This window comes from Pseudophryne corroboree, chromosome 1 (assembly GCF_028390025.1).
Source record: "Pseudophryne corroboree isolate aPseCor3 chromosome 1, aPseCor3.hap2, whole genome shotgun sequence".
Classification (NCBI taxonomy): domain Eukaryota; kingdom Metazoa; phylum Chordata; class Amphibia; order Anura; family Myobatrachidae; genus Pseudophryne; species Pseudophryne corroboree.
In genome coordinates, this window is record NC_086444.1 from 388,278,300 (window position 1) to 388,292,522 (window position 14,223).

General features: G+C 41.3%; 2 long non-coding RNA genes across 5 annotated transcripts; one reads left to right on the plus strand and one right to left on the minus strand.

Annotated features, from left to right (window-relative positions):
- Positions 1-5,027: 5,027 nt before the first annotated feature.
- LOC134887563 (uncharacterized) lies at positions 5,028-6,579 on the minus strand. Of its 3 annotated transcripts, none has more exons than XR_010171059.1 (4): positions 6,511-6,579; positions 6,358-6,431; positions 5,631-5,690; positions 5,028-5,263 (listed from the first exon to the last, which is right to left on the minus strand). It is a non-coding gene; the product is annotated as an uncharacterized LOC134887563 (long non-coding RNA). The 3 variants fall into 3 exon arrangements; XR_010171053.1 differs by having other exon boundaries at positions 5,029-5,263; positions 6,362-6,431; XR_010171065.1 differs by lacking the exon at positions 6,358-6,431 and having other exon boundaries at positions 5,032-5,263; positions 6,511-6,536.
- A 3,974-nt stretch (positions 6,580-10,553) lies between these two features.
- LOC134887772 (uncharacterized) lies at positions 10,554-12,110 on the plus strand. Of its 2 annotated transcripts, none has more exons than XR_010171082.1 (4): positions 10,554-10,622; positions 10,702-10,775; positions 11,443-11,502; positions 11,871-12,110. It is a non-coding gene; the product is annotated as an uncharacterized LOC134887772 (long non-coding RNA). The 2 variants fall into 2 exon arrangements; XR_010171076.1 differs by having other exon boundaries at positions 10,702-10,771.
- Positions 12,111-14,223: the final 2,113 nt, after the last annotated feature.

Sequence of the window (14,223 nt, forward strand, 5' to 3'; positions counted from 1 at the left end):
AAGATGGCACACTTCATTCCTCTCACCGGTCTTCCGTCAGCTTCCAAGTTGGCTCAAGTATTCATACAAGAGATCTTCTGACTCCACGGTCTTCCTGAAGAAATTATCTCAGATCGAGGAGTTCAATTCACAGCCAAATTCTGGCGAAGTTTATGTCAAGTCCTCCAAGTCAAGCTAAAGTTTTCCACGGCTTACCATCCTCAGACCAATGGTCAAACCGAGAGGGTGAATCAGGACTTGGAGGCCTTCCTCCGCATCTATGTGTCCTCCTCTCAAGATGACTGGGTTCAATTACTTCCCTGGGCCGAGTTCTGTCATAACAATCAGTATCATTCTTCATCTGCTTCAACACCATTCTTCACTAACTTTGGATTCCACCCTAAAGTCCCTGAGTTCCAACCGCTTCCAGCAACTTCTCTTCCCGCAGTGGATATCACCTTGCATCAGTTTGCCAATATCTGGAAGAGCGTACGATCAGCTCTGCTCAAGGCATCATTCAGGTACAAGAAGTTTGCGGATAAGAAGCGTCGAGCAGTTCCTGCTCTCAAGGTGGGTGATCGGGTATGGTTATCCACGAAGAATTTGAGGTTAAGAGTTCCCAGTATGAAGTTTGCACCTCGCTATATCGGTCCTTTCAAGATTGAACAAGTCATCAATCCTGTTGCTTACAGACTCCAGTTGCCTCCCTTCTTAAAAATACCCAGGACATTCCATGTTTCCCTGTTGAAGCCACTGATCTTGAATCGGTTTCATTCCTCACTTCCTCCAACTCCGAAAGTCCAAACTCAACGAGGCGTTGAGTATGAAGTGGCCAAGATCCTGGACTCACGTCACCGTTACGGTCAACTACAGTATCTTATTGACTGGAAGGGTTATGGTCCTGAGGAACGTTCATGGACCAATGCTTCTGATGTCCATGCTCCTGCCTTGGTTCGGAGATTCCATTCCAAGTTTCCTCAAAAGCCAAAGAAGTGTCCTGGGGCCACTCCTAAAGGGGGGGGTACTGTCACGATCCGGGTATCTGGACGCCATTTCTTACCCATCAGATGCCTCCTAAGGCTGGCTCAGCGCTCCAGGACCGGATCCCATCTGTTATCCTGATGTTCACATTCCTGCATCCTCTCCTGTCTCCCTGAGACGCTGTCACAGTCACGCCATATTACATCTGGCATGGCGTCTCCCGCGGCCTCCGCCGCCATCCCTGAGCTTCTGCATGCAGAGTGTCAGAGTGGCGATTACGTCAGCCGCGGCCTCCGCTGTGTCCGCGTGGTTGGATGTGCACTTGTCAGCCTGGCGTCTCCTGTCTCCAGTGGCCGGCGCCGCCATTACTGTTTTCATTACCACATGGATTACAAACCAAACTTCCCTCCAAGTGTCTGCATGGGCGCAGCCATCTTGGATTCTGTCAGCTGATCATTTCCTCCAATCTGTTGTCAGTATTGTTAATCTGCATAATTGCCAAGCCAATCCCTTCCTTGCTGCAGGTATAAATACACTGTGCCTGAGCAAGGAAGGCGTCAGTGCTTTGGTTGTCAAACCTAGTTCCTGTTTGTCTCTCTCCTGTGATTGTCTTCCAGGTTCCAGCTCCTGTCTCAAGACTTCCACCATAGAGACCCGCACCAGCATTCCACCTGCGGTGTAGCCTGACTCTCCGATCCATTTTGGATTCATCTGTTTCCAGCTACAACATTTCCTGCTTCCAGCCCAGCTTCCAGCAGAGTACAGCTTCTCTTAAAGGGCCGGTGTCCTTTCTACAGTTTACCACTCTCCACCGGTATTATTATTTCTCCGCTCTCAAGCTCTACATTTCAGCTCATATTTCATCGCTCCCAAGTTCATTTATTATTTAACTGGTTCCAGCCAGTATCCACTCCGTGCTAACAACAGTCTGGTTCCAGCCAGTATCCACAGCAGCCGTTTTATCTACAGCAGCCCAGCTTTTCCTGGAACACCAGCTGGTACAATCCTGGGTTATCTCCATTGCTACAGTCGGGCCTGGTAAGGACTTTCCATCTAGAAGATTATTAGAACTATCTCACACTACCAGTGCCCTGTGGCTCCTGCCACCCTGTAGTACCCAGGAACTGTATTTATTCTTTGCTGACTTTTATGTTTTCTTTTACTGCTGCTGTGTTGCGGAGTTGTCATAATAAACATCATTGACTTTTATCCAAGTTGTCGTGATCACGCCTTCGGGCAGTTATTATTCATGTTACTTACATGTCCAGGGGTCTGATACAACCTCCCAGGTTCCGGTACATCTCAGCCCCTACAACTGAGGCTGCCTCCCGTCAGCTAAGGCCCTCAGTTGTGACACTTAGGAGTTTATATTTTCTGCAGCATATTAACAGACAATACGACGGATATACCTGTATGTGAAAGCATTGTATGGGCTGCTATACAAAGTTTTGTGACAGATTTATTGCTCTGGATATATATCATCAGTGTGTTTGTATGTAAAGGTGGAGCGAGACACGCCTTTTGGGTGGAACATGACATGCCCCCTCAACGGCATGTGGCGCATTCTGCTAACACCTACGATCTCCCTTAAACTATATTTCAAAAGTAGGCAAGTATGCACCAAAAAGAGCTGCACCCCCGCACCCCCATCCAATCCACGTCCGCAGTGGCACCCACAATCACTCCCGGCATCAAGCCCCTGCACCCCCGCCGACTCCATAAGCCTGATTCAAAGTAAATCAGACAACTGCCTGGCCTGCCTATGTACAACGCCGTGGGGTCCGATCTCTATAGATGCCGGGTGCTATACGTCACTCCCCGTGACGTCATCGCACATGCCGGCACCGCACGCCATTCTGGGAGGGAGAAAGAGAGGAGCTCGAGTCGAGTGCTGTGCAGTGTGCAGCGTTACCAGAGAGGGAGGACCTGGCTATACTGCAGTGAGTGAAGTGACTGTGCGGACCTCATTGTCTCTACTTCCCTGGCTGGCTGTGAGCTGTTTCAGCTGCCGGAAGGTGTGTTTGTGATCTAATGTTAGTATTTACAGTTTACTATAACAGTATAATCCAGTGTTATTTTTTTTTACTAAGTTAATAAAATATGTTTATATATATATATATATATATATATGTATATATATGTATGTATGTATATATGTATGTATATATGTATGTGATGTAGATATAGTCCGGCACTCCTTTTAAGTTCAACTATGTTGCCCAGGTGCCTTCTGTCACAGAAATGTGTATAAAGGAAGAAAAAGCAGCAACACTCCAGGACTTGATGTGGTACAATTCTTGTATTAGAACATAACAAACTCTGTCATATGCAACATTTCGGGGCCCTTTGTCAAGGAGCTATGGGCCCCGAAATGGATATGACAGTGTTTGTTATGTTCTAATACAAGAATTGTACCACATCAAGTCCTGGAGTGCCGCTGATTTTTCTTTTCACATGCTGTTGTGCAAATGGAATAGACAACAGGTGGAAATTATATGCAATTAGCAAGACACCCCCAATAAAGGAGTTGTTCTGCAGGTGGTAACCACAGACCACTTCTCAGCTCCTATGCTTTCTGGCTGATGTTTTGGTCACTTTTGAAAGCTGGTGGTGCTTTCACTCTAGTGGTAGCATGAGATGGAGTCTACAACCCACACAAGTGGCTCAGGTAGTGCAGCTCATCCAGGATGGCACATCAATGCGAGCTGTGGCAAGAAGGTTAGCTGTGTCTGTCAGCGTAGTGTCCAGAGCATATAGGCGCTACCAGGAGACAGGCCAGTACATCAGGAGACGTGGAGAAGGCCGTAGGAGGGCAACAACCCAGCAGCAGGACCGCTACCTCTGCCTTTGTGCAAGGAGGAACAGGAGGAGCATTGCCAGAGCCCTGCAAAATGACCTCCAGCAAGCCACAAATGTGCATGTGTCTACTCAAATGATCAGAAACAGACTCCATGAGGGTGGTATGAGGACCCGACGTCCACAGGTGGGGGTTGTGCTTACAGCCCAACACCATGCAGGACGTTTGGCATTTGCCAGAGAACACCAAGATTAGCAAATTCGCCACTGGCACCCTGTGCTCTTCACAGATGAAAGCAGGTTCTCACTGAGCACATGTGACAGACGTGACAGAGTCTGGAGACGCCAAGGAGAACGTTCTGCTGCCTGCAACATCCTCAATCATGACCGGTTTGGCAGTGGGTCAGTAATGGTGTGGGGTGGCATTTGTTTGGGGGGGTCGCACAGCCCTCCATGTGCTCGCCAGAGGTAGCCTGACTGCCATTAGGTACCGAGATGAGATCCTCAGACCCCTTGTGAGACCATATGCTGGTGCAGTTGGCCCTGGGTTCCTCCTAATGCAAGACAATGCTAGACCTCATGTGGCTGGAGTGTGTCAGCAGTTCCTGCAAGACAAAGACATTGATGCTATGGACTGGCCCGCCCGTTCCCCAGACCTGAATCCAATTGAGCACATCTGGGACATCATGTCTCGCTCCATCCACCAATGCCACGTTGCACCACAGACTGTCCAGGAGTTGGCGGATGCTTTAGTCCAGGTCATCAGGAGCATGCCCAGGAGTTGTAGGAAGGTCATACAGGCACGTGGAGGCCACACACACTACTGAGACTAATTTTGACTTGTTTTAAGGACATTACATCAAAGTTGGATCAGCCTGTAGTGTGTTTTTCCACTTTAATTTTGAGTTTGACTCCAAATCCAGACTTCCATGGGTTAATAAATTTGATTTCCATTGATAATTTTTGTGTGATTTTGCTGTCAGCACATTCAACTATGTAAAGAACAAAGTATTTAATAAGAATATTTCATTCATTCAGATCTAGGAAGTGTTAATTTAGTGTTCCCTTTATTTTTTTGAGCAGTGTATATATATATATATATATATATATAAAACAGAAAAATTAAGACCCCTTAATTGCGCTATAGTCTAATAGCTCAAACCACTGAGAGGTACCCCCTGTCAGAAGGAGTACTGCACATAGAATGGACAAAAACAAAAGTTCTCTTGGTGAGCTTTACCACCACAGATATACTTATATAATTATAAAATCATTTATTAAAAAACATGTATACTTTTATAACATGAATCACAAGATCACATATGTCATATGAGCAATACATTCATTTCTGATTGTCTGTTATACATGATGTTTTCAATCATTAGATGAAATACTTATTCCTCAGCATGAGAAAGTATGAATGATCAGTTCACTGTTTTTACGGAAAACGCACAATCGTTGAAACCCAACGCGTTTCGTCCCTTAGGACTTCATCAGGGGTGCAAATCTGGGTGGTTCAATAAAAAATATATATATCAAACAGTGTCCCTTCACATATATTTCAACTTCATGAAACCACTTCATTATTTAATAAAATTTTACCTGCTTTATATACAAAACAAATCACATAGAAATGCAAAGAAGGGAGGATATACTGAAAAAAAGTAAGGAGAACATCGGAGGAGGAGGAAAAACATATGGAGTGTAAAGTAAGGATTGGATCCCTACTGAATGGTTCAAATTTAAATACCAAATATATACCATATAAATATATAGTTCAGTACACATCAATTAATGAACAGTTTACATAATGACCAAGGATGGCATCTAGTGCACGTGATACTTAATTGATTAAATGAAGTAATTGTACATACCAAAGAATGGGTTCACCAAAGGGAATACAAACAGAGCATGAATTCACTGAGAGTGTATTCCTACAAATTAGAATTGTACTTCTATTAGAATACAAACACATCTTAGAAATGAGGCATCATTCTATTAGTAATGATTCTTAAATGCAATAGTTGGCACCAATCACTCAATTAATATTATGGTGCTCATCAGGAGTTAGGTATAGTCGTTAAACATTTATTAAACATACCACTGGTCAGTTTTCAATAGATTCTCCCACTAATATTGAAATGTGCCTCTTATTAACAAAATGATATACGATGAATTTGTTAAAACAAAACATCAATGTCCATGTTGTATCTACATACATACATATGGTGGTTAATGAGGGACCATACTGAAATAGGTAGATTGTAACCGATGGGAATTCTACTAAAACGATTCATATGTAGCCGAAATAGGATATAGTCTTTTCTACATACTAAACGTGATTAAGGTGTGTGCTCATTTATGAGAGTATATGCTCACCTGTGGAAACTTAACAAGCCATCAAATTATGAGTGTTGGCTGAAGTACATCAATAGTACATCCATGTATTTCCTATAGGGTTATGGAGTGTTTGATTAGAAAGGGGTACTAGCAATAGATCACCTCCAATGCAGCAACAACTTAAAATATAAAATGTGACAATCAAAATTATTTAGAAAGAGATCCTAATGACACTATTGATTAATTAGATGTCAAGCTCACCTACCAGAAACTTCTATTTAGATTTCACAAACTGGCAATTCGGATGAGATCAGGAGATATTATCCGATCAGACCCTATAAAGATGGGATGTCTTAGTTGGAAATATGACAAGTCTAAATCAATAAAAAAGACTGAATGGAATAAGGTATTTACCTGGCGTGTTGTCTCAAGGTCCACCTCACAGCTATAAGTGAGAGTGAACTCTTTAGTCCTATATATACCCCCTGTGTAATTGACATCATTTCCTGTCAAGCTAATTATGTCCCTCAATTAAGTTAATTGACTACTAGACTACTAGTGGATATCATAGCTAGTGGATTAACCTGTTAAGGACTTGTATCATTTAGAGGAGTCACAATAGACATTGTATAAATTGTGTTTACTATATACGCCGCTCTAGATAAATTGAGAAATGTATAATTGCGTTCCACTCCTATCGAGCGATATGCGCTCCACAGCCGTGACTTCCGGTTCCGGCGGAAATACCGGCGGTCCCGGCGGAATTGCATCTTTCATTTAATAGAATTGCCTGAAAAGATCCCAATGGATCCTACAGCTTGTAAAACAATCCTTTGGGGACATGCATCATACAGAAAAAGCCCCAACGATGTCCTGCACACTATGTCACCTGTGCATTCCGCTACAGACAGGCCACGGAATGCAACATTGCGTTCCATTCCTGTCGGGCGGTGTGCGTTCCAAAGCCGTACCTTCTGGTTCCAGCGGAAGCGCATCATGCGTTCCACGGACGCCGATAATGCGTCTCATGGTACCTGATGCGATGTTCTAGTAAAGCGATAACATTATGCTTTCCATGGACATTAATTCTGCGTTCCACGGATATTGGGCTCCGTGTATCAATGTCCCTAATAGATTCTACTAACATCATAACTTCAAATAACTCCAACAGAACCACTGGTATTGATGGGTATTACCTTATACAAAGCCTTGTCAATTTACATATATTAACTATGTCAGTGATTTTTCAAAAGGGCTACATAATAATTATGGTAATATAGTGATAATATAATGTGCTCGACTTCCTAAAAAATATTTTATATTTTATCCATAATCAGATCCTATTGCTAATAATATATTACATTTAATTAGTGTGGTGCATTAATCACGTCATTAATCTTTAATTGTGAATGAGACCAATTTAACTCTTAGAAAAAAAAAAAAACTATGTCCCATATCTCATCTATGGGTATTAAAATCATTTAAATCAGTGATTAATTTATTAATTAGTGTACTAATTAGTGACTATATCTATACCTACCCGCTAAACATGAATGGACAGTGTTAGGATATAGATCCATCGATCTACCTATTCTCAATTATCCATATACACATTATTTCCACCCTAAAGGTAGTAAATCCAAACTCGGATCTACCCACACTATTGGGTGTCAAGAACAATAAACAACAGTGATTTGTGCAGGCTAATGAGTAAATCCTACTACTAATAAAAAGGATCTATAATTTGCTAAATACAACAATGGGATCGTATAATTACCATAAATTTGATGAATAGTTATAATATCAGAACTAGGAAACAATCCACATCAGCGTGATCCCTCATTTTACAAAACTTTTACACAGAACATATAATCCCAAAGCTCACAATCAAGTGTTTCAATTCCTAAATTATTAAATGGATATTATACATACAACCTTTTCCTGCTTCAATTGCCCAGTATACCAAAAACTTGGTTTCAAACATCGGGATATATAAATGAACCCTATATAAATCTGACCGAAAAATGGTATGAGTTAAGAAAATTATCCCGAAAAAGAGAGATGTGTTCTAAGTAGTAAGGAAAAAAAACCTAAACAGTAGGGATCAGACATTGGCCCATGGAAGGTTAATTTAAAGGTAATAAAGGGAAAAAAAAGGGGAAATGCTATAAAAATGAGACAATGTCGATGTCCTCATTCAAGCCCTTGGGGGTCAAGGTGTTAAGTGTGTATATCCAGAATGTTTCTCGTTTTGCTAAGGTTAAATCTCTGCTGCTACCTCTTGGATCCACTGGTATGTGTTCCAAGATTGTAAAAGTAAAGTTGTCCTTGGTTACAGTTAAATTATGCTTATCGGCATAGTGTTTGGAGAGACTGTGCGATGGAAGTTTATGTCTCACATTTCTCATGTGCTCTTGTATCCTGATTTTTGCAAGCATTTTTGTCTTTCCCACATAAGATCACATGTGATTGTAACCTATCTTATGTGGGAAAGACAAAAAGACTTGCAAAAATCAGGATACAAGAGCACATGAGAAATGTGAGACATAAACTTCCATCGCACAGTCTCTCCAAACACTATGCCGATAAGCATAATTCAACTGTAACCAAGGACAACTTTACTTTTACAATCTTGGAACACATACCAGTGGATCCAAGAGGTAGCAGCAGAGATTTAACCTTAGCAAAACGAGAAACATTCTGGATATACACACTTAACACCTTGACCCCCAAGGGCTTGAATGAGGACATCGACATTGTCTCATTTTTATAGCATTTCCCCTTTTTTCCCCTTTATTACCTTTAAATTAACCTTCCATGGGCCAATGTCTGATCCCTACTGTTTAGGTTTTTTTTCCTTACTACTTAGAACACATCTCTCTTTTTCGGGATAATTTTCTTAACTCATACCATTTTTCGGTCAGATTTATATAGGGTTCATTTATATATCCCGATGTTTGAAACCAAGTTTTTGGTATACTGGGCAATTGAAGCAGGAAAAGGTTGTATGTATAATATCCATTTAATAATTTAGGAATTGAAACACTTGATTGTGAGCTTTGGGATTATATGTTCTGTGTAAAAGTTTTGTAAAATGAGGGATCACGCTGATGTGGATTGTTTCCTAGTTCTGATATTATAACTATTCATCAAATTTATGGTAATTATACGATCCCATTGTTGTATTTAGCAAATTATAGATCCTTTTTATTAGTAGTAGGATTTACTCATTAGCCTGCACAAATCACTGTTGTTTATTGTTCTTGACACCCAATAGTGTGGGTAGATCCGAGTTTGGATTTACTACCTTTAGGGTGGAAATAATGTGTATATGGATAATTGAGAATAGGTAGATCGATGGATCTATATCCTAACACTGTCCATTCATGTTTAGCGGGTAGGTATAGATATAGTCACTAATTAGTACACTAATTAATAAATTAATCACTGATTTAAATGATTTTAATACCCATAGATGAGATATGGGACATAGTTTTTTTTTTTTTTTCTAAGAGTTAAATTGGTCTCATTCACAATTAAAGATTAATGACGTGATTAATGCACCACACTAATTAAATGTAATATATTATTAGCAATAGGATCTGATTATGGATAAAATATAAAATATTTTTTAGGAAGTCGAGCACATTATATTATCACTATATTACCATAATTATTATGTAGCCCTTTTGAAAAATCACTGACATAGTTAATATATGTAAATTGACAAGGCTTTGTATAAGGTAATACCCATCAATACCAGTGGTTCTGTTGGAGTTATTTGAAGTTATGATGTTAGTAGAATCTATTAGGGACATTGATACACGGAGCCCAATATCCGTGGAACGCAGAATTAATGTCCATGGAAAGCATAATGTTATCGCTTTACTAGAACATCGCATCAGGTACCATGAGACGCATTATCGGCGTCCGTGGAACGCATGACGCGCTTCCGCCGGAACCAGAAGGTACGGCTTTGGAACGCACACCGCCCGACAGGAATGGAACGCAATGTTGCATTCCGTGGCCTGTCTGTAGCGGAATGCACAGGTGACATAGTGTGCAGGACATCGTTAGGGATTTTTTCTGTATGATGCATGTCCCCAAAGGATTGTTTTACAAGCTGTAGGATCCATTGGGATCTTTTCAGGCAATTCTATTAAATGAAAGATGCAATTCCGCCGGGACCGCCGGTATTTCCGCCGGAACCGGAAGTCACGGCTGTGGAGCGCATATCGCTCGATAGGAGTGGAACGCAATTATACATTTCTCAATTTATCTAGAGCGGCGTATATAGTAAACACAATTTATACAATGTCTATTGTGACTCCTCTAAATGATACAAGTCCTTAACAGGTTAATCCACTAGCTATAATATCCACTAGTAGTCTAGTAGTCAATTAACTTAATTGAGGGACATAATTAGCTTGACAGGAAATGATGTCAATTACACAGGGGGTATATATAGGACTAAAGAGTTCACTCTCACTTATAGCTGTGAGGTGGACCTTGAGACAACACGCCAGGTAAATACCTTATTCCATTCAGTCTTTTTTATTGATTTAGACTTGTCATATTTCCAACTAAGACATCCCATCTTTATAGGGTCTGATCGGATAATATCTCCTGATCTCATCCGAATTGCCAGTTTGTGAAATCTAAATAGAAGTTTCTGGTAGGTGAGCTTGACATCTAATTAATCAATAGTGTCATTAGGATCTCTTTCTAAATAATTTTGATTGTCACATTTTATATTTTAAGTTGTTGCTGCATTGGAGGTGATCTATTGCTAGTACCCCTTTCTAATCAAACACTCCATAACCCTATAGGAAATACATGGATGTACTATTGATGTACTTCAGCCAACACCCATAATTTGATGGCTTGTTAAGTTTCCACAGGGGAGCATATACTCTCATAAATGAGCACACACCTTAATCACGTTTAGTATGTAGAAAAGACTATATCCTATTTTGGCTACATATGAATCGTTTTAGTAGAATTCCCATCGGTTACAATCTACCTATTTCAGTATGGTCCCTCATTAACCACCATATGTATGTATGTAGATACAACATGGACATTGATGTTTTGTTTTAACAAATTCATCGTATATCATTTTGTTAATAAGAGGCACATTTCAATATTAGTGGGAGAATCTATTGAAAACTGACCAGTGGTATGTTTAATAAATGTTTAACGACTATACCTAACTCCTGATGAGCACCATAATATTAATTGAGTGATTGGTGCCAACTATTTCATTTAAGAATCATTACTAATAGAATGATGCCTCATTTCTAAGATGTTTTTGTATTCTAATAGAAGTACAATTCTAATTTGTAGGAATACACTCTCAGTGAATTCATGCTCTGTTTGTATTCCCTTTGGTGAACCCATTCTTTGGTATGTACAATTACTTCATTTAATCAATTAAGTATCACGTGCACTAGATGCCATCCTTGGTCATTATGTAAACTGTTCATTAATTGATGTGTACTGAACTATATAGTTATATGGTATATATTTGGTATTTAAATTTGAACCATTCAGTAGGGATCCAATCCTTACTTTACACTCCATATGTTTTTCCTCCTCCTCCGATGTTCTCCTTACTTTTTTTCAGTATATCCTCCCTTCTTTGCATTTCTATGTGATTTGTTTTGTATATAAAGCAGGTAAAATTTTATTAAATAATGAAGTGGTTTCATGAAGTTGAAATATATGTGAAGGGACACTGTTTGATATATATATTTTTTTATTGAACCACCCAGATTTGCACCCCTGATGAAGTCCTAAGGGACGAAACGCGTTGGGTTTCAACGATTGTGCGTTTTCCGTAAAAACAGTGAACTGATCATTCATACTTTCTCATGCTGAGGAATAAGTATTTCATCTAATGATTGAAAACATCATGTATAACAGACAATCAGAAATGAATGTATTGCTCATATGACATATGTGATCTTGTGATTCATGTTATAAAAGTATACATGTTTTTTAATAAATGATTTTATAATTATATAAGTATATCTGTGGTGGTAAAGCTCCCCAAGAGAACTTTTGTTTTTGTCCATATATATATATATATATATATATATAAAATATCTATATATTTTTCTGTAAATATAGTGCTCGAAGTGAGCCGCTATACACCGTTATGGCATACTGCCACTTCGAGCACTGACTGAGACCCCCGCTGCCGCAGTAATTAAAATTCAGCGCCATTGAACCAGTAGCCAATCAGGAGCGGCGGTGCAGCCGCTCCTGATTGGCTGCCGGTCTGTGGCAGATTTGATATAGTGGCGGTCATAGTTGGACCATAGCTGCACCAAAGGCCACCACTGCCGCCCGCTGTCTTCTTCGCACCCACGCCCACAGCCTCCTTCTCTGCACTGCTGCCTCCCACAGCACAGCCTCCTCCGCACCGCTGCCCACAGCCTCTGCACTGCCAGCCACAGCCTCCTCATCCGCCACCGACCACAGCTAACTCTGCACCACTGCTGACCACAACCTCCTCATCCTCCACGCCACCAATCACCGACTCCTCCACACCACCGGTGCTGATTAGGTAATTTTACACTGCTGCCTTTCTCTCTCCCTTCTGTACTGTATGTCGTTGCTGTCCCTCTCTCTGTCACTCTCCCTGTCCCTATGTCCCTGCTGTGACTCTCCCTGTCCCTGCTATCACTCTCCCTGTCCCTATGTCCATGCTGTCACTCTCCCTGTCACTGTCCTTATGTCCCTGCTGTCACCCCCCCTGTCCCTATGTCCATGCTGTCCCTCTCCCTGTCCCTATGTCTCTGCTGTCACTCTCCCTGTCCCTGCTGTCACTCTCTCTGTCCCTGAATTGCGGCTCATTCCGTGTGGTATAATGTGAATTTGGCTCATTCCGTGTGGCATAATGTGAATTTGGTTCATTCCATGTGAATTTTGGTTCATACTGTGTGTAAAAATTAGAATTTAATTTCATACTGTATGGCAGGGATGGGTAACCTTTGGCTCTCCAGCTGTTGTTGAACTACAGATCCCAGCATACCCTGCAACAGTTTTAGCATGGCCTAATTGCAAAACTGTTGGAGGGCATGCTGGTATGTGTAGTTCAGCAACATCTGGAGGGCTAAAGGTTCCCCATCCCTGCTGTATGGCATAATGTGAATTGTGTCTCATTCCATGTCAATTTTGTCTTATTCCATGTGGCATAATGTGAATGTTGGCTCATGCCATGTGGCATAATGTGTAAGGAGCACCAGTACTAGATAGTATAGGGGATACTACTATTGTGGTGCATCATGTGTATAAGGGGTATATGGTGTGGTACACTACATTTAAGCACGTCCCTCAGGCAGGCAAAGCAAAATCCCTGAAAACAACCCAGTTATTGTCCGAAAACAGGGCCGTTGAAAACACACAGGTTTCCCTGAACCTTTGTGTTTTGTGGAGAAAATTAACTTCTTTTACTCCAGGTCACCTAATTGGATAGCCCCCCAAAAAATATATCAAAGAAGCATCAGAGTTTATCGCTCCCAATATTTCTCCACGTGTATTTGTATACTGGCCTAGGTGCCTTATTAAGCTTCAGTAGCAGTTTTGCCAAAATAACAAAACTGCAACTGCTATCTCTTGCATTCTTGGGGATGCCCAGCACAGGGAAAAGCCTCCCAGCATGCTATTGGCAGCCAGTGATATACTTGTCAAGAATACAATTGTGATCGCATCGCTGATTTAGGGTAACACGCCGCCATGTTTCCAATCGCAGCATCAGCGTGTGACATCACACAGCCGCCCCGAACCATCTCTATTTATGACACCATTCCCCCACAATGTTGAGTCGATAGCCCCACAACGCCGCATCGCCACCCCCTGAACTACTCTGCTTGTCAAATCATGCAACGGTGTTCGCATAAGTTGGATGCGATTGCATCTTACTTTGTGAGCACGCGCGGTATGGTCCATGGGGGGGTGACACCATGAGTTACCACACTGGGTGACACCAACCCTAGTGACGCCTCTGGTGAGTGACCCCAGTATTGTGGAGATGGGGCAGAGTGACAAAGACCATAGCTGTGAAGCAGCTATAACTCATACCATAACAGATAGCAACACAGGGAGCAAAGTGTACGAAGG